Source organism: Grammomys surdaster, unplaced genomic scaffold (assembly GCF_004785775.1).
Source record: "Grammomys surdaster isolate TR1022 unplaced genomic scaffold, NIH_TR_1.0 64, whole genome shotgun sequence".
Taxonomy (NCBI): Eukaryota; Metazoa; Chordata; class Mammalia; order Rodentia; family Muridae; genus Grammomys; species Grammomys surdaster.
In genome coordinates, this window is record NW_021604566.1 from 7,482,674 (window position 1) to 7,502,977 (window position 20,304).

Genomic DNA, 20,304 nt, shown 5'->3' on the forward strand with positions numbered 1-20,304 from the left:
CATTTAGTTAAGGCTAGTGTACAGTTTTTGAGGTTTAGTTCATTATCATTGTGGTAGAAAGAATGGCATCTTGCAGAACGACTTGATGCTAGAAGAGCTGAGAGTTCTACATCTTCATCCTAAGCAGCAGAAAGAGACTCTGATTCCACACTGGGTCGAGCCTGAGCATAGGATATCTCAAAGCCCACCTACACAAAGACCAGTTTCCTCCACCAAGGTCATACCTGCTCCAATAAGGCCACACCTCTCAATAGTGCCACTCCCTATGATCAAACATTGAAACACAGGAATCTGTGTTTCAAACCACAGCAGGTAAAGGTACTTGCCACCAAGTCTGATTCAATCCCTTGGACCCACATGGTGGAAGGAAAAAAAAACAACCTACAATTCATTCTCTGACCATATGTGTTTACTGTGGCTTCTGTATGCCCACACATATACACAGTAAATAAGTTAATATTAAGAATTCAAGGTTCATTAGTTTTCCACAGTAGAGGTTGCATCAGATTTCATGTTTCAACCTCCACGGGATACTTGAACACTGCCGTTTTCTTGCCTCTTTAGTCTTCTGTAATATGGTGTGATTTCTCAGTCCAATGTTGTCTTTAATGATACTAAGAATTTGGAATGCTTGTTTCCTCGTTAGCCCTTAATTTTTATCTTCTGATACTTTATCATGATTTGATTCAGGGTGAGTGATCCAGGCTTATGACTTTAATGATACAACTTTTACCAGCACATCACATGAGGTCATGTTGATTTGTGTTATTTGTAATGGTAGTTAATTGGTCAGTTAAGACAGTGAACAGTTCTTTCTCCAAATTATCTTTGTCCTCTTAATCAGCAAGTATATGGACAGATACCTTGAAAGCATCTGTATCTCTGACCTTCACTAAACTTTAAGTTACTAGTTTATCATCCTTTAAGTAATTCTTCTTTAGATGAATTGTTAGTCTGGGATTTTAATAGTGTAGGTTTCTAGTTGTATTCTGTGCTTAGCAGTTGGCAGTTTAGAAAGACTATCTGGAGCTTGGATAAGAGAGTCATCAAAGAGTTATGCATAAGCATTGAAGCTGTTTGAGTGGAAGCCTTCTGAAGTTTGCATGCAGTGTACTGAAGGAATGGCTGTGCTTGGTGGGACATGTTTCTGTATTTATATATATGATGGTAAGTTTTCTTTACATTTGCATTAGTGCAATTTTAAAAGTGACTGTGTTTTCCTCTATCCTGGCTAGCTCCCAAATTAATGAGTCAGAGACTGTAAGAGTTATTTAATCAAGCATTATGGCACAATAGCTGAGCAGTATTAATCTACTTTAATCCTCGAAATTAATCTGGCTACCTCCCAGCCCAAATCCTCAAGATACCTGCATTTTAGTATTGATCTGAGTCTCTCTGCTCCAGCTGTGTTCTCATAGTGTCTCCTGGACCCTCCTCGTGGCGTATCTTCCTTTCTCTTTCTCCTGGCTGAGATCAGAAGTCTAACCCTAGTCTCTCTTTTGCTCAGCCATTGGCTGATGAGCTTTTATTGACAATGTAGAGAATAAATGGGAGCAGTGTTTACACAATGCCATGTTCAGATTGCAACAGATAATTGGGTGGGGTAGGGACTGGGAGGTGATCAGCATTTAATGATACAAGGATACTCTTTACACAGTGCACAATAACATTATGCCTACACATTTGCTTGTTTGATTGTTTACTGTGTGTGTGTTTGTATGTCTGTGCCACACAACATGCCTGTGGTGGTCAGAGGACTTCCTGTGGGAGTTGGTTCTCTCCTACCCCATCGGTTCTAAGGATTAAAATGGTCAGTGGCACTTGTCAAAAGTGTCTTTACCTGCCAATCCATCTTATTGACACTGTAATGAGCATTTCTCAAAACTATTTCATTTTTTTTCTTGTAAAAATACACATGGTATCAAGTTTATTGTTTGATCATTTAAAATATTACTGTTGTTAAGTACATTCACAGTGTGGGACCATCACTACTGATCATGTTCCAGAACTTTCGTCATCTCAGATGAAATGCTGAAACGTAAATAACTGAAAATCAGCTCTCTGTACCCCAACCCCTGCACCCGTGCTCGGTCCAAGCACCATTTCTACCTTTTGTCTGAATATATTTCTCTACTCTGCATACCTCAAATAAATAGTATCCATCTGTTGTCCTTTCGTGTCTTACTTATTTTACTTTGTGTTGGTGCTTGGTGTTTTTCCTGATACTGTGCTGGCTAGTTTTTATGTGAACTTGACACAGGCTAGAGATATGGGAAGAAGGACCTTAGTTGAGAAAATGCCCTTACCAGTTTGTTGTGTGGGAAAGCTTGTGGGCTATTGATTAATGATTGATGTGGGTGGCCCATCCCACAGGAGGTGGTGCCACCTCTGGGTGAGTGGTTCTGGATGGTATGAGAAAGCAGCCTAAGCAGGCCTTGAGGAGAGGAGCAAGTCAGTAAGCAGGCCTCTGCTTCAGTTCCTGACTTCAGATTCCTACCCTGTGTGAGCTCCTATCCTAATTTCCCTCCATTATGGACTACAAGGTCTAAGATGAAATAAACCCTCTTTTGCCCACATTGCTTTTGGTCTTGGTGTTTTATCATAGCAATAGAAACATTAAGACATAAATACATCCTAAAAACAACTTGGTAGTCTTCAAACTTAATTGACAACAACATTAAGGTGAGTACAGACCTCACCTTATGATGGTTCATTCTCTTAAAGGCTAATCCCACTTAGATGCCAGCTACAATTGTGACAGACTACCCTTGCCTTTGTCTGTCCAATAGCTCATTTAAAAGTTTCACAACCCTCCTAAAGCTGCTCACAGAACTCAGGACATAACTATAATAATTCCATTATAAAGGAAGCAATGCAGGACATTATCAAAATGGGTGACTATGCTATGAGAATGGGGTTGCAAAGCCTGCAAGTCCTCTCAGGAAATACTACCCATCCAGTATACTCAAGTCTACACAAAGTCTAGATGCTCCCAGGCTTCATGATGGAACGATTCATTAAATCATTGAGTCATAAATCATAGGTGACTGAAATTTTCTTACAACCCTGTTTATCTCCTGAGGTTGGGGCAGATGAAAATGCTAATCCTTTATTCTTGTGATTATTCTTTTCATAACCAGCTGCCTTCCTGAAGCTCATTGTATATCCTGTGCTACTAGTAATCTCATTAACATGCAAGAGGCATTCCTTGCACGTTAGGAAATCCTTAGTGACTAAAAAGGAGATAGACATGGTGGCACCCACCTGTAATCCAAGGACCTCATCCAAGAGGTTGAGGCAAGAGGAACAAGAAATAGCCTAGTTTACATTAGCCTCTGTACCCTAAATGAAAACACACACGCACACCCCCCCCCAACCAACCAAACCCCAACTAACAAATATGTATACAAACATGTTTGTATGTATGTGTAAATATGTAGACAAGTATATAAATGTGTTTTTTTCCTGTAGCATGAGAATCTTCATTCCTGTTATGGCATGTTAAAATTTCATTGTCTTCTTATGTTAAATCCTCCATTGTATGTGTATCCCACATCTTATTCATCTGTTGGTGGACATTTGGATCGTTTTGGCCTTTCAGTGACTGAATAATATGTATGGATATTGCTAGATGTGCCTCTGCCTTTAATTCTTTTAATTACTATTGTTGTTCCTGGAACAGTGATGACAAGATGATGGCATGGGATTAAAACAGCTTGGCAGAAGATGGAGGATATAGCTCAGTGGTAGAGAGCTTGATTAGCAGGCACATGGTGCAATCTACAGTTTGGGGGAGAAGATGGTGTGGTTTTAATGAGAATTTCCCCCATAGGCTCACATATTTGAATGTTTGGTCCTCATTTGTTGGAAGTGTTTGGGAAGGATTAGGAGGCGTGTAACCTTGTGATGAAGATGTGTTTCTGTGGATGAACTTCGAAGTTTCAAAAGGCCATACCAGTCCCAGTTAGTTGTCTACCCTGTGCTTGTGTGTGGAGATATGAACTCTGAACTCCTCTATAGCCATGCCATATGTGCACCTACTGCCATGCTCCCCACACTGATGGTCATGAACTTTAACCCTATGGAACTGTGAGCCCAAATTAAATGCTTTGCCTTTGTCATGGTGTTTTGTTAAAACGATAGAAAAGCAACTTAGACAGAAGTAAAGGGGTTAAAAAGGAAAATTGAACTTGGGAGATAGTTCAGTCAATAAATTGCTTATCTCAAAAGCATGAGGACCAGAATTTAATCCCCAGGACCCAGGTACAAAAGTAACGTGTGATGATGCGTGGATATAATCTCAACACTGAGGAGATGGAGACATATAGGTCCCTCAGTCTCATTGGTCAGTTAGCCTAGCTGAATCAATGAACCCCAGACCAGTGTGAGACCCTGTCTCAGGAAGCAAGGTAGATGGTTTGTGATGCTTGGCACCTCCAGTTGTCTTTTGATGTCCTCATGTGAACATACACAAAGAGACATGCAGACATACTTGTACACACAGAGACATGGTATTGTTTTAGACCAGAACAGTTAGAAAAGATCTAATATTGAAAATGTATTGCAGGAAAAACAGTGGCTCAATGGGTGAATTATCAGAGGGAATGAAAGTTCTGACAGTTAAAGGAAGCTACTTGGTTTTGTGTGCTGTTCCTGTGGGGTCCATTTCTAGATATATAAAGAGGACATCTATCTTGATCGTGTGTGTGTGTGTGTGTGTCTGTGTGTGTACACACACACACACAGACACACACAGACACAGACACAGACACACACACACACACACACACACACACACACACACACACACACACACATATATATATATTTGGTCTCTCATCTGGTCAATGGACCACCCCTCAGGAAGGTGAGTTTATGTTTTGCCAAAGAGACAGGAAGAATAATTAGTCCTTTAATGAGTCAATGCACTTTTCCTTCCCAGAAGTCTCCTAAGGCAGTCCCTACAAGTCACTGTGAAGTTCTGTGTGTCTGCTCACCTTTCTGTGTCCTGACTTGGGTATAACATTTTCTTTTCTGTTCCTCTCAGGTGCTAGCCTAAATATGTTTTTTTTTCCTTTCTCCCCCCCCCACCCCAATACTTTGGTCTTCTTCCCTCCCTCCCTCCCTTCCTTCCTACGAGCTCCTCTCTCTGCCATGAAGCTGGTTGACCATTGTGTAGCAGACCATCATGCATGCTTAACTCAAACCACATGGCATTCTTATTTCCTCTCCATGCTGAGAGGAAGTTGCTGAGATTTACAACAATGTGTTTTGGAGTTTTTATTTTAAACTCTAAAATAATCATCCTTGAATTTCGATTTGATTTCTTTCTAAGAGACTAAGAACCCTACAAACTCCCTCCTCCCCCAAGTTCTCTTATTACTTGTATCTAATCCTCCTGAGTTTTGTACACTTTACGTTTGAACAATTATCATCAACATCACCACCACCACCACCACCACCACCACCACCACCACCACCACCAGAATCATCATGATCATCATCTGGTCTTCTGAGTTTATAGAATACCTCCCACTGTTTGTGTGTGTGCACACATGCCTCATGTGGAGATCAGAGGACAGTGTTTGCTGTAACAGGTCCTCTCTCATACTGAGATGTATGTCAAGCCAGCTGGCCTGAAAGCTTATGGAATGTCTGCTCTCTCTGCCTTCCATCGTGCAGTTGAAAAATGGGGATTGCAGAGGGGCACTGGCACAGCCAGCCTTTATAAACTCAGGTCCACATTTGTGTTATAGATACTTTACCCATTGAGCCATCTCACTAGCCCAGAATTCCTTATATAATCTGAGAATTAATCTATCGTACATGATTTGTAAATATCTTTTTCTGAGTCTTTTTAATTTCTTTATAGTATACTTTGATGTTTCAGGGTTTTTCTTAATTTGGTGAGATCCAACTTAATATTTCTTTCTAGTTTGTTCTGTGCTTTTGTTTTCTCCAGATAACTATTGTGAAATTTAGTGTTATGAAAAGTTTTAATTTCTTATGTTGAATAAATATTATAAAAGTATATATTATTCTTTTTAATTCATTGGATATTTTATTTATTTACAATACAGATGTCATCCCCATTTCCCCTCCCTAGAACACCGTATCCTATACTCCCTCTTCCTTTATGCTTTTATACCATTTTGATTACATGCATGTATTAAGGTCAGTTCTAGGTTGAGGGTCTAGCAATACAATAGATGCAAATAGTCAGGAACAAGCAATATAATAAACACAAATAGTCAAAGAACAAGCAAGGCATTAAACCCAATTATTTGAACACTCCCATGATCACTGTTTCTAAAGGCTTATCAGGATAACCAAAGTATCTGAGCCTACTTCCCTGTCCTAGCCCAATGTTATTTTCATGTCTGAAGCCTACTTCCTTGTTCTAGCCTAAAATTTAGATTCCTGCCTGAGACTACTTCTTTGTTTTAGCCTAAGATTTAGATTCCTACCTAAAATTACTTCTTTGTTCTAGTCTAATATCAGATTCCTGCTTGAAGCCTACTTCCTTGGCCTTGGCCTTGGCCAATGTCATATTCCTGCCAAGCAGCACATTTCTTTGTCCTTGGCACATGTCAGCTTCTTGCCAAGCAGCCCCAAAGGCTGTCCACCTCTCCCTCTTTTTTATTTCATTAACAAGACTGAGCCTGTATTAGGTCGTTTTGACAAGAATGCCTTCCTTACCCATCATGGAATATGCATTATCAAAAGCAATGCACTTCTGTCTTAGGTTGGTAAGGTTCTGTGGAGAATCCTTCCTTCACCCATCCTTGGCTTGCCAGCCTGTTAATTTAATAACTCTGTCTGGGGGTCCATTTTCAGGTTCAAGCCATGTACTTTGGCTGCCAACATGTTGTTTATCTAAGATAAGCTTTAACACCATGGGCAGGAAAAAAAGTATTCCCAGGACAAGAGGGGCTAGCCTGATCAAGCTATATATGCCATTCCTGAGATTTGACCAAAATGGAGATAGGCCACGGATAGTTTTACTGGCATTATCTACAGCATCGAAGGTCAACAGAGCAGCATTCTTTAAATTCATAATCTCACTATGCAAAGTTAACACACCCATAGAGGTGTTAGGATTATGCCAAATATCCTACAGGTGTCTTTAAACTTTTTTCTAATTATAATGACAATCATTGTGAATTTCAAAAGTAACACTACTCTAATGGTATTTGTCATGACACTTGGAATGGCTCCTGAACCTCTTTCAGATAATTTAAATGGATTATAGAGCATCATTCATTGTTCCAGATACATATATAAATCCTTTTGTATGCTCGATACATTAGTAACATTTTTTTTGCTAGATGGTTAACAAAAATAGTTGTCTTAACTCCTTGTGTCAATGCTATTGCAGAAGCAGTGGTGCTAGCAATTAATGGAATTAAAGCTGTTATACCAGCAGTAATCAAGCCTGCTAACCTCTTGCTTCTGGTTAAAGCCTAATTCACTTCTTCCAGCACTTTCAAGTTTTTTCAGAGAATCAAGGTTTCTAATACTCAGGACAGTGAGACAACAAAAGCTGGTTGATAGACGCCCGTAACAGACATGCCAGGTTTCAACACACTAACATAATTGGAAATTATACAATCAATGCAACTTACAATAGATGCTGTAGAAGAGACAAAACCAATTTTAGCTTGACAATTAAAAGAGCCTTAAAACATGCACTAATTCTTGTTTGAAATCCAGATCCTGTCCCAACTTTATCTCTTGCTATCGTAACATCATAGCTTGCTACAGCTAACTTCCAAATATGTCTCTGACAAAGTCTCGATCCAGTCTCCCAAAAGTAGACTGTTATTTCCCATATTGGATTGATTTCTAGACCAGTACATGACTGAGTTCTAATAGTGGTCATCTTTAAGAAGAATACAAGAGACATAATTTCTCTTTTTGATTCTCAATCCCATAATGTCTAAAAACTTGAGGCAAGGCAGCTTGACCCATCTGGGATATAGTCAAGCAAAGTTGGGTCAGGAGCATATGTCCAGTACAGCTCCCCAGTCACCCTTGTCAGGACACTCAGCAAGCTCTCAGGTCGTCATCATTCTTTGTCTCAGCAACAGTATATCTCAGGAATCGTTTTAAAGTTCCATGGGCCTCTTCCACAATACTTTGTTCTTGAGGATTATAAGAAATCTCCATAATAAATTGTTGACAAAAAGTCTCAACTGCTTGACGACAATTGCCAGACCCATTACCTGTTTTTTTCTTTATTGGATATTTTATTAATTTACCTTTCAATGTTATTTCCTCTCCCATTCCCCCACAAAACCCCTTATCCCATCCTCCCTCCTCCTATTTCTGTGAGGGTGTGCTCCGACCATCCTCCCATTCCCACCTCCCTGCTCTCGAATTCCCCAACACTAGGGAATCCAAACTTTCAGAGACCAAGGCCCTCCACTTTCACTGATGCCTGACAAGGCCACCCTCAGCTACCTATACAAGTGGAGCCATGAGTCCCTCCCTTTGTGTTCACAGGCTGGTGGTTTAGACCCTGGGAGCTCTGGTTGAGTATTTTGATACTCCTTCTAAGAAGGATCAAAGCACCCACATGTTGGTCTTCCTTCTTGAGTTTCATGTGGTCTGTGCATTGTATCATTGTGAGCTTTTGGGCTAATATCCACTTATCAGTGAGTGCATACCATGTGTGTTCTTTTATGATTGGGTTATCTCACTCAGGATGATATTTTCCAGTTCCATCCATTTGCCTAAGAATTTCATGAACTCATTGTTTTCAATAGCTGAGTAATACTCCACTGTGTAAATGTACTACATTTTCTGTATCCATTCCTCTGTTGAAGGACATCTGGGTTCTTTCCAGTTTCTGGCTATTATAAATAAGGCTGCTATGAACATAGTGAAGTATGTGTCCCTGTTGTATGTTGAAACATCTTTTGGGTATATGCCCAGGAGTAGTATAGCTGGGTTCTCAGGTAACACTATGTTCAACTTTCTGAGGTACTGCCAGAATGATTTCGAGAGTGGTTGTACCAGCTTATAATCCCACCAACAGTGGAGAAGTGTTCCTCTTTCTCCACATCCTCACCAACATCTGCTGTCACCTGTGTTTTTGATCTGAGCTATTCTGACTGGTGTGAGGTGGAACCTCAGAGTTGTTTTAATTTGCATTTCTCTGACGACTAAGGATGCTGAACACTTCTTTAGGTGCTTCTCAAGCAGTCAGGTTTCCTCAGTTGAGAATTCTTTGTTTAGCTCTGTACCCCATCTTTAGTAGGGTTATTTGATTGTCTGGAGTCTAATTTCTTCAGTTCTTTTTATAACTTGGATATTAGCCCTCTATCAGATGTAGAATTGATAAAGATCTTTCCCAATCTGTTGGTTGCTGCTTTGTCCTATTGATGGTGTCCTTTGCTTTACAGAAGTTTTGCAGTTTTATGAGGTCCCATTTGTCAATTCTTGATCTTAGAGCATAAGCCATTGGTGTTCTGTTCAGGAACTTTTTCCCTGTGCCCAAGTATTCGAGGCTCTTCCCCACCTTCTCTTCTATTAGTTTCAGTGTATCTGGTTTTATGTGGAGGTCCTTGATCCACTTGGACTTGAGCTTTGTACAGGGAGATAAGATAAGTATGGATCAATTTGCATTCTTCTACATGCTGACCTTCAGTTTAACCAGCACCATTTTTTGAAAATGCTGTATTTATTCCACTGGATGGTTTTAGCTCGTTAGTCAAAGAGACCATAGGTATGGGAGTTCATTTCTAGGTCTTCTATTCTATTGTTCCTCCTGCCTGTCTCTGTTCCAATACCATGCAGTGTTTATCACCATTGCTTTGTAGTCCAGCTTGAGGTCAGGGATGGTGATTCCTCCAGAAGTTCTTTTATTGTTGAGAGTAGTTTCCACTATCCTGGGTTTTTTGTTATTCCAAATGAATATGAGGATTGCTCTTTCTATCTCTGTGAAGAATTGAGTGGGAATTTTGATGAGGATTGCATTAAATCTGTAGATTGCTTTTGGCAAGATGGCCATTTTTACTATATTAACCCTACCAATCCATGAGCATGGGGGATCTTTACATCTTCTGAGATCTTCTTTGATTTCCTTCTTCAGAGACTTGAGTTATTGTCATACAAATCTTTCACTTGCTTGGTTAGATTCACACCAAGGCATTTTATATTATTTGTGATCATTGTGAAGGGTATCATTTCCATAATTTCTTTCTCAACCTGTTTATATTTGAGCAGAGGAAAGCTACTGATTTGTTTGAGTTAATTTTATATCCAGCCACTTTGCTAAAGTAGTTTAGAAGTTCTCTGGTGGAAGTTTTGGAGTCACTTAAGTATACTATCATATCATCTGTAAATAGTGAAATTTTGCCTTCTTCATTTCCCATTTGTATCCCTTTGACCTCCTTTTGTATCCTAATTGCTCTGGCTAGGACTTCCAGTACTATATTGAATAGGTAGGAGAGAGTGGGTAGCCTTATCTAGTCCCTGATTTTAGTGAAATTGCTTCAAGTTTCTCTCCATTTCGTTTGATGTTGGCTACTGTTTCGCTGTATATTACTTTTACTATGTTTAGGTATGGGCTTTGAATTCCTGATCTTTCCAAGACTTTCCATGAGGGGATGTTGAATTTTTTCACATGCTTTCTCAGCATCTAGTGAGATGATCATGTGGGTTTTTTTCCTGTGAGTTTGTTTATATAGTGGATTATATTGATGGATTTCCAAATATTGAATAATCCTTGCACTCCTGGGATAAAACCTACTTGATCATGATGGATGATTTTTTTGATGTGTTTTTGGATTCAGTGTGAGAGAATTTTATTGAATATTTTTGCATCAATATTCATAAGGGAGATTGGTCTGAAGTTCTCTTTCTTTGTTGGGTCTTTGTGTGGTTTAGGTATGAGTGTAATTGTGGCTTCATAGAATGAATTGGGTAGTGTTCCTTCTGTTTCTATTTTGTGGAATAGTGTAAAGATAATTGGTATTAGGTTTTCTTGGAAGGTCTGATAGAATTCTGCACTGAAATCATCTGGTTCTGGCTTTTTTTTTGGTGGTTGCACTTTTAATGACTGCTGCTTTTTCTTTAGGGGTTTTGAGATTGTTTAGGTGGTTTATCTGATTTTGATTTAACATTGGTACCTGGTATCTGTCTAGAAAAATGTCCATTTCATCAATATTTTCCTTTTTTTGTTGAGTATAGGGTTTTGTAGTGGGATCTGATAATAGTTTGAATTTCCTCAGTTTCTGTTTTTCAGTTCTGATTTTATTAATTTGGATACTGTCTCTCTGTCCTCTGATTAGTCTGGCTAGGGGTTTATCTATCTTGTTGATTTTCTCAAAGCACCAGCTCCTGGTTTTGTTGATTCTTTGTATAGTTCTTTTTGTTTCTACTTGGTTGATTTCAGCCCTGAGTTTGATTATTTCCTGCTGTCTACTCCTCTTGGGTGCACTTGCTTTTTATTTTGTTCTAGAGCTTTCAGGTGTGCTGTCAAGTTGCTAGTGTATGTTCTCTCCAGTTTCTTTTTGTAGGCACTTGGAGCTATGAGTTTTTCTCTTAGCACTGCTTTCATTGTGTTAGATAAGTTTTGGTATGATGTGACTTCATTTTCATTAAATTCTAAAATGTCTTTAATTTTTTTCTTTCTTTCTTCGTTGACCAAGTTAATATTGAGTAGAGCATTGTTCAGTTTCCACGTGTATGTGGGCTTTCTGTTGTTTTTGTTGTTATTAAAGACCAGCCTTAGTCTGTGGTGATCTGATAGGATGCATGAGATTATTTCAGTATTCTTGTACCTGTTGAGGCCTGTTTTGGCCTCAACAATTAAATGGTCAATTTTTGGAGAAAGTACCGTGAGGTTCTGAGAAGAAGGTATATTCTTTTGTTTTAGGATGAAATGTTCTATAGATATCTGTTAAATCCATTAGATTCATAACTTCTGTTAGTTTCACTGTGCTTTTGCTTAGTTTCTGTTTCCATGATCTGTCCATTGCTGAGAGTGGGGCTTTTAAGTCCTCCTACTATTATTGTGTGAGGTGCAATGCGTGCTTTGAATTTTAGTAAAGTTTCTTTTATGTATATGAATGCCCTTGCATTTGGAGCATAGATAATCAGAATTGTTAGTTCAATTTGGTAGATTTTTCCTTTGATAAGTATGAAGTATACTTCCTCATCTTTTTTGATAACTTTTGGTTGAAAGTCAATTGTATTCGATATTAAAATGGCTACTCCAGCTTGTTTCTTGGGACCATTTGCTTGGAAATTTTTTTCCAGCCTTTTACTCTGAGGTGTGTTTCCTGTATGCAGCAAAATATTGGGTCCTGTTTATGTATCCAGTCCATTATTAGTCTATGTCTTTTTATTGGGGAATTGAGTCCATTAAGAGATATTAAGGAAAAGTGAAGGTTGCTTCCTGTTATTTTTGTTATTAGAGCTGGAATTATGTTTGTGTGGCTATCTTCTTTTGGATTTGTTGGAAGAAGATTACTTTCTCGTCTTATTAGGTTGTAGTTTCTCTCCTTGTGTTGGAATTTTCCATTTATTATCCTTTGTAGGTATGGATTTGTGGAAATATATTGTGTAAATTTGGTTTTGTCATAGAATATCTTGGTTTCTTCGTCCATGGTAATTGAGAGTTTTGCTGGGTAAAGTAGCCTGGGCTGGCATTTGTGTTCTCTTAGGATCTGTATGACATCTGTCGAGGATCTTCTGGCTTTCATAGTCTCTGGTGAGAAGTCTGGTGTAATTCTGATAGGTCTGCCTTTATAAGTTACTTGACTTTTTTCCCTTACTGCTCTTAATATTCTTTCTTTGTGTCACTACCCACTCTGACCCACGGAATGAAACGGCGACACACGGAGCTCTTCTCAAAGCCGTTTATTCAGGAACCCTGTCTTCTTCTCCAACGGCCCCCGAGTCTCTCTCCATGGTCCTTAAATCTCCTGCCTGCACCACTCAGATTCTGCCACGAATGCGTTCTCAATTGGCTCGGTGCAGCGTTCGTTAGACGGTCTGATCTTATGTAGCAGCGAGTCTGCTCAGTACTAACTGCGGACAGGGCTTTCCAAGGGTGTAGGAGGAAGTCAGGCGCCATTTTGGACTGGCCGCCGCACCCGCTCCTCATACTTTGTTTTGTGCATTTGGTGTTTTGATTATTATATGACGGGAGGAATTTCTTTTCTAGTGTCATCTATTTCGAGTTCTGTAAGCTTTTTGTATGTTCATGGGCATCTCTTTCTTTAGGTTAGGGAAGTTTTCTTTTATAATTTTGTTGAAGATATTTACTGGCCCTTTAAGTTGGGAATCTTTACTCTCTTCTATACCTATTTTCCTCAGGTTTGGTCTTCTCATTGTGTTCTAGATTTTCTGGATGTTTTGTGTTAGGAGCTTTTTGCATTTTGCATTTTCTTTGATAGTTGTGTCAATGTTTTCTATGGTATCTTCTGCACCTGAGATTCTCTCTTCTATCTCTTGTATTCTGTTGGTGATGCTTGCATCAATGACTCTTAATCTCTTTTCTAGGTTTTCTATCACCAGGGTAGTCTCCCTTTGTTTTCTTTATTTGTTTCTACTTCCATTTCTAAGTCTTGGATGGTTTTGTTCAATTCCTTCACTTGTTTGGCTGTGTTTTCCTGTAATTCTTTAAAGGATTTTTTTGTGTTTCCTCTTTAAGGGCTTCTACTTGTTTACCTGTGTTCTCCTCTGTATTTCTTTAAGGGAGTTATTTATGTCCTTCTTAAATTCCTCTATCATCATCATGAGAAGTGATTTTAAATCTGAATCTTGCCTTTCTGGTGTGATGGTGTATCCAGGACTTGTTATAGTGGGAGAACTGGGCTCTAATGATGCCAAATAACCTTGGTTTCTGTTGCTTACATTCTTGCACTTGCCTTTTACCACGTGGTTATTTCTAGTGCTACCTGCACTCACAGTCTCTGACTGGAGCCCGTGTCTCCTGTTATCTTGGTTGTGTCAGAGATCCTCAGAGTCCAGCTGTCTCTGTGATCCAGTGATCGGGGGTGTCATAGCTCCTGGGTGTCAGGCTGCCTCTGGGATTCTGTAATCCTATGATACTGGGTATGTTAGAGCTCCTGAGAGTCCAGATTTCTCTATGATCTTGGAGGTATTAGAGCTACTGGGAGTCCAGCTTCTTGTATGATACTGGGTGTGTTAGATCTCCTGGGAGTCCAGCTTCCTCTGGAGATTGGTTGCAGAGGTAGCACCCAAGGTCTGCTCAGTGCACTGGCTTAGAATGGGAGGAATTCATGTCAATGGGTGAGGGTATGGTGTCTTCACAGGAGCAAACCATCCCAGGAGTCAACTGCTCTGGTTGCAGTAGATTCTCAACTGCTCTGAATGCAGCAGATCCTCTGGGATGAGTCTGAATATGGTGTCTTCTTGGGAGCCGACCAGCTATGAGCCTGTCCCCAAACAAAGGGCCAGGTGGAGGGGGTTGAAGGAGAGTGGTATTTGGGAGGGTGGGGTTTTGGTGGATGATGAGTCCCTAGTGTGCTGCTGGTCTCCCAGCTGCAGCTCTTGGACTTTGGGTCATGGGGGAGCATTCTTACCAACTGCTCTGAGTACAGCAGATCCTCTGGAATGGGTCTGAATGTGGTGTCTTCCTGGCAGCAGACCAGCTTTGAGTCTGCCCCAGGGAGAAGTTGTATGATGTATTAAAGAGCCAGTTGTAGGGCTGGCTCATAAGCTATACCTGGTGCTCAGTAAATTTTACCCATTATTGGTTACTCTCTTTCTTTACATGAACACACCCAATTTAACATAAATATTTTACTTAACTCCAGTTAAATTTTATATTCTTTATTTCAGTTTTTCTCTCTAAGTTGATCTTATGACTATTCAATATGCTGAAATTTTTTATTTTGTTAATATAATTGTAATTATTAACATATTTTATCAGTTTTGTCTCGATAGACTTCTTTAAGTTTTGATACATCGACAGATTCTGTGCAAATCTTTTTTTTTGAGCTCAATCCAAGTTAGTAAACAGATTCGTGGCCCTCTTTGTCCTGCATTAGAGTTTTGCTTTGTTATGTTGTCTCACGCTGGATTTGATGCCAAGCCTACTATCTTATGGTCTGTTGCTCAAGCCAGTCCATCTCAGTGGTAGACTTAACCAATTGGCTGGCTTTGCTGGAAGGCTCAAGGAAAACTAATCCTTATTTTTTTTTTCAGTATCTGGTGTATAGTTGGTGCAGGGCTAAGTGCTTTCAGTTTTTTGCCTCTTAGTCTTCACCTTAGTGTTGTATTACCATAGAGGGAGCCACAAAGTCTAAAGAGGTTAAATAGCTTGTTAACAAAGAGTTGATCTCTACAAGTTCTATGTATGATGTTTCCACCACTGCTATTGCTGAATCTGGTTTCTGTTGTGCTTGGTATCCTAGGAAAGTGTATGGTTGATGATCTCAGATTCAGTAGACAGCCAGCCAGTGTCAGGCTGTCATACTGGGAGGCAGCATGTAGCACAATCTGCTCCAGCATGGAGGTGTGTCTCTTAGCAGCTGTGAGCGCAGACCTGGTCATCTCTCTTACCATGTGACATGCTGTGAGATACTGCAGTATTATCTCACAGCACAATAGCCAGTGATTGCCGTGTGAAGATGGGGTTCTGGTGGAGATATGTGAAATGTAGGCTAGGCCTCTATTTTAATTCCAGATGTCCCCAGATGTTGACCATTGACAATGTTGATCATTGAAACTTACAGTATGACCAGGCTTCTAGAGAAGTTTCAGAGGTCTTGGTGAAGAGCCTAATTTACAGGGTAGGTCTGGCTTCTTGTAACTAAGGCATTCACTGAAGTGTGGGGAGACAGTTATGAATGGGTCTCATTAGAAGAGCTTGACACTGCTGCAGACTGAGCACACTATGGGCCATGAGTGGTGGAGAGCCCATGTGATATCATGTCTTGTTAGAGAAGTATTGATTATAGGACTAGTGATTTTAGGTGTAGCTCTAATTTAACCTACATCCTGGAGCTATTGCTTTTAGAGCACCTTTGTTCTCTTGCCTAACAACATAACCATTTCTATGCTAACTAAAACACAACATTGTTGTTATAATTAACTCAGTAGTTCCATGCGAAGACAGATTTTTCCTCAGCAATGTGGTCTCTTAGCCATTGTTGGTGATGTTGTGAGTTCAGTAGTTATCCCCCCAGGAAAACCATAATTAAACTTCATTTGACATTGATTGAAACTGTGCAAAATGTTACATTTTCTCAGATTATAGCGTAAGAATTCAGTGGGATATTTCTTGCCCCCAAATCGGACTTTACAGGTATAGTAAACTGTATAACTGAAGCTTATGTTCTTTGAAATAAAGCAAAATTATAATTGACTGGTTGAAATTGTTTTAAATCCAGAAATAAGCATATGGCTTCATTATTCACATCCTATCTCTCTCCATACCAAAAAATTTCCATGTGAGTTAGCACCTCTTTATAAAGATGCCTCTTAGCATGGTTGTGGTCAGTTTTGGAAAACATCAGGAAGAGCAACAATTAAGAAATAACAATAGTTTTTGTTACATACTCAAGTCTGTGGTAACTACATTATATGTATAAGAATTCTAACCAGTCTTTATTAAACATGCATTTATTTTCATATTTTTTACCAGTATTTTGGATACTTTGACAACTTAAAATCAAATTATTTCATTTTTCCTTTTTAAAAATAATCTTTAAAATTTATTCTTCTTTCATGTATTACATTCCAACTGCAGATTCCCCCTCTCCACATACCCCAGTCCCTCCCCACCACCTCATCTCTCCCCAGATCCACTGGCCCATTTCCCTTCAAAAAAGAGGAAGTCTTTCAGGAATATCAACCGAAAATGGCATAACAAGTTACAGTAAGACTAGGTACACTGGATGAATCAACCGGGTAGGAGGCAAGAGCAGGCAAAGGATTTAGAGACAACCCCTCCTCCTACTGTTAAGTGTCCCACAAGAACACCAAGCTACACAACCGTACCATATTTGCTTAGAACGGCTCCTGGATGGTCCAGTCTCTGTGAGTCCCAGTGAGCCCTGCTTGGTCAATTCTGGTGGTTGTGTTCTTGTGTTGAAATGACTCCTTCCGCTCATACAATCCTCTCTCCCCCTCTTCTTCCAGATTGTCTGATCTCTGCCTAATGTTTGGCCATGGGTCTCTGCATCTGCTTCTGTCAGTTGCCAGATGAACCCTCTGTGGTGACGATTATGCTAGGCTCTGGTCTACGAGTATAGCAGAATATTATTAGTAATCATTTCATTGACTTTTTTTATTTGGCCAGTCATGTTTTGTTCTAGTCTAGGTCTCTGGGCTATCCAGAGAGATGGCTCAGCTGTTAAAGGCTAGGCTCACAACTAAAAATGGTTTCTATTTTAATGTTTGCACAGGGGACTAATTTTAAATTAGTTTGTTATCAGATAAAAAAACAAAACTTTTTGATTACTCATCTTGAACAGTATTTGGTTTCAACAAAAACACATGTACAAAAAAATACAAACTTAAACTCTGCTATGTTTAAGAAATTATATTTTGAAATCAGTCACAAGTATTTCTGAACATGCCAAGTTATCATTTACCCCTTCATCAGTTTTTTTTACAGAAAAATAAAACCACAGAATTATTTCCATGACTGAAGATTCTGATAATTCTATAGCCTAAGGTTGGACTAAGGTGCAGTTATTTGAAATATGTAAGCTTAAGTAATGTTTGGTTTCTTTTTATAGCACCTAGATTGGAAATATCATATGTCTGTGATTCACAATGTCAAATTATAGTACATATTGACAAGTTTTTATGGCAGAGAGGTAATATTGGTCTTCTGTGGAAAATTAATAAAGAACATTTATTTTGGTTGTTGTTTAACGTGTTTCTTATATCTTAACAGCTTGTTTAGACCTGAACAAAGTTTCATTGAGCATACTAGTAATTTTCAAATGATGTAATAAGATTCTTCTTGTGGTATTTTATTTTTTATGAATTAATTTGAGAAAAAGAAGGCAGGTGCTGCACTTCACTTCAATACTACTCTATTCTGGGTTGTATAGTACAAATATATGTATGGAAACTTAAAAGTATCACAAGTTTTCTATGATAGAGATAATCATTTAGTCTGTATCATTGCTATGTATTTGTAAATCATTTAAACACTGTGAGCACGAGACAGGGTAAGATCAGGTACAGGAAAAGGTTTATACTCTACTACAGTGATGCTGTGAACACAGGCCTCTTAGTGAGGTCAGTCAGTCAGAGGTAAGAGTTTATCAACAAATTGCTGACATCCATCATTTCCTGCTGACATGAGCCTTCATAAGTTTTGAAGATTGCATAGGTTATTTTGCCAGTGTTTTTAGTTTCTCAAGAGTAAAAGAAACAAATTTTAGGGGAACTAAAATATCACACTAGAAATACATCTATCAGAGATATTGATAGGACCCTGAAAAACTGAAGCCCAAAGTGGAGGTCCGCTAGTGAATACAGTGACGTCATCGTTTTTGCTGTGTGTTGAGAACAGTGTATAAATAAGGATACCTCCCCAAATAACTGTTAAGAGGAATGCCATCCTTCACTTCTTGATATATCAAAACTTTTACATATTTCTGCTGCCTGTTTAATTCCACAGTCATCATCCTGGAAATCTGACATAAGTCCAACAATATACACCAAGAAGGCATAGCCATATAAATGTTTAATGTGACGACATAACTAACACATGTGGGCAGACATATTTCTTGTGGGAACTTTTATCACCTGCAAAAGCTTCTGTCCCCTTGTGCCCATTATATCTCGATCCACGGGGGGTGGGGGTGGGAACCAGCAGCGGTAGCCTTCCGTGTGAGCCCCATGATGGGCAGCGGAGTGGACTGCTTATTGCCGCAGACAGGGCATTGGAGCTTGAGTTCAGTATTTTGAAGCATGTCCTCACAGTCGTATGATTGATAACTTGTAAATCCTTTGCTGACTTTGTGGCGTTTCTATCTCTGTCAGGACTGCCACACTCAGAAGTGAAGATGTTCCTGTCGTTCAGGCCTGACCCACTCGCTTGGTACTTAGAGTTTATCTGCAAGCTTCTTTTGTAAAACTCCTGATAGAGACAACTGCTCAGCGAGTTACTGAGTGACTTGTTTAACAAACTAAAGAGTTTAAGAATGTGTATTTTATAAAACATCATTCTTCCGTTAGAGATGTTAAATCAGGTGGTGTGTTGAGAAGCTATATATTTGAGTTTCAAGATGCTAGTAGGGGCTAGGTCCTAATTTGGGAAATGAACCCTCTAGAGGACAGCTGTCTTATGTGTAAGCATGTGTCTTTTTATCTGTTTGTGAGTGTTTGAGGAGAGAGGCAAAGGTGTTTTTGCACACAAGGCAGTCCAGTTGTATATTTCACATGCTTACAGAGGGTGCTGCACAGATATGATGATTTCTCTTTGGGTACCATTACACCGACCCGTTACAAAGCATGTTGTGTTTTTGCATTTTAGAAATCTGTTAGGTAAGATTTCAGTTGGAAAATTATTTTAACCAAACCCAAAATATTCCTACCCTAAGAACTCCTATTTAATTTTACATCTGTATAAAAACAAAGACTGTCTCCAAGGAAGGAGTTCTGAACAAATCAAGGCTGTGAGCATGCGCAGTTTTTCCCTTTTGGAGATAGGCTTCATGCTATGTGGCTCAGCCTGACCTCCAAGTCATGAACTTAAGATATCCTCCTGCCTTAACTTTCAAAGTAGTTGGGACTTTAGGTGTCTATCCCATGCCTGGTTTGATCTTGGTTCTTGCATAGGGTCCTCCTTTCCAGGGCCTGCTCCTCTGTCTGTTAAAAAAGTTCCCACTAGCATTGCTGACAGCACTTCTTTCTTATTTGCACCCAGTCCCCACATCGGCTCTTGACAGCTGACCTTGGTTTTTGGTAAATCCCTGAATCCTGGATTAAGAATTAGACTGGACACTTATCCTTTCCAGTTTTATCCCAGACAGAGTTCAAGGACATCCTGTACTTGAGTAAGATCATGCGCTTGCTCTTCTCCAGAGCCAGACAAAGACAGTGAGTTCCAGCAATCTGTCTGCCCCTCTTCCTAAGGACTACAATAAATGGTTAAACCTTGAGCCCAATTGTGAGCTGTAGTCTCATTCCAGGATCAGCAAAGAATCATAATTCAAAGGCCCAGACATAGGGCTTGGAAGTGAAATGATGATAAACTCATGATACTTTGAATCCCAAAACTAGTCCTGAGACACATAACGAGGCTTCAAATTTTGTAAAATGATGTTCATTCATTGTGGAAGGCTCCTTCTTTTCTTT

At 39.4% G+C, this 20,304-nt stretch overlaps 1 pseudogene; it reads right to left on the reverse strand.

The window, feature by feature from the left end:
- Nucleotides 1-18,238: 18,238 nt before the first annotated feature.
- On the reverse strand, nt 18,239-18,917 carry LOC114622431 (annotated as a pseudogene).
- Between the last annotated feature and the right edge of the window lie 1,387 nt (nt 18,918-20,304).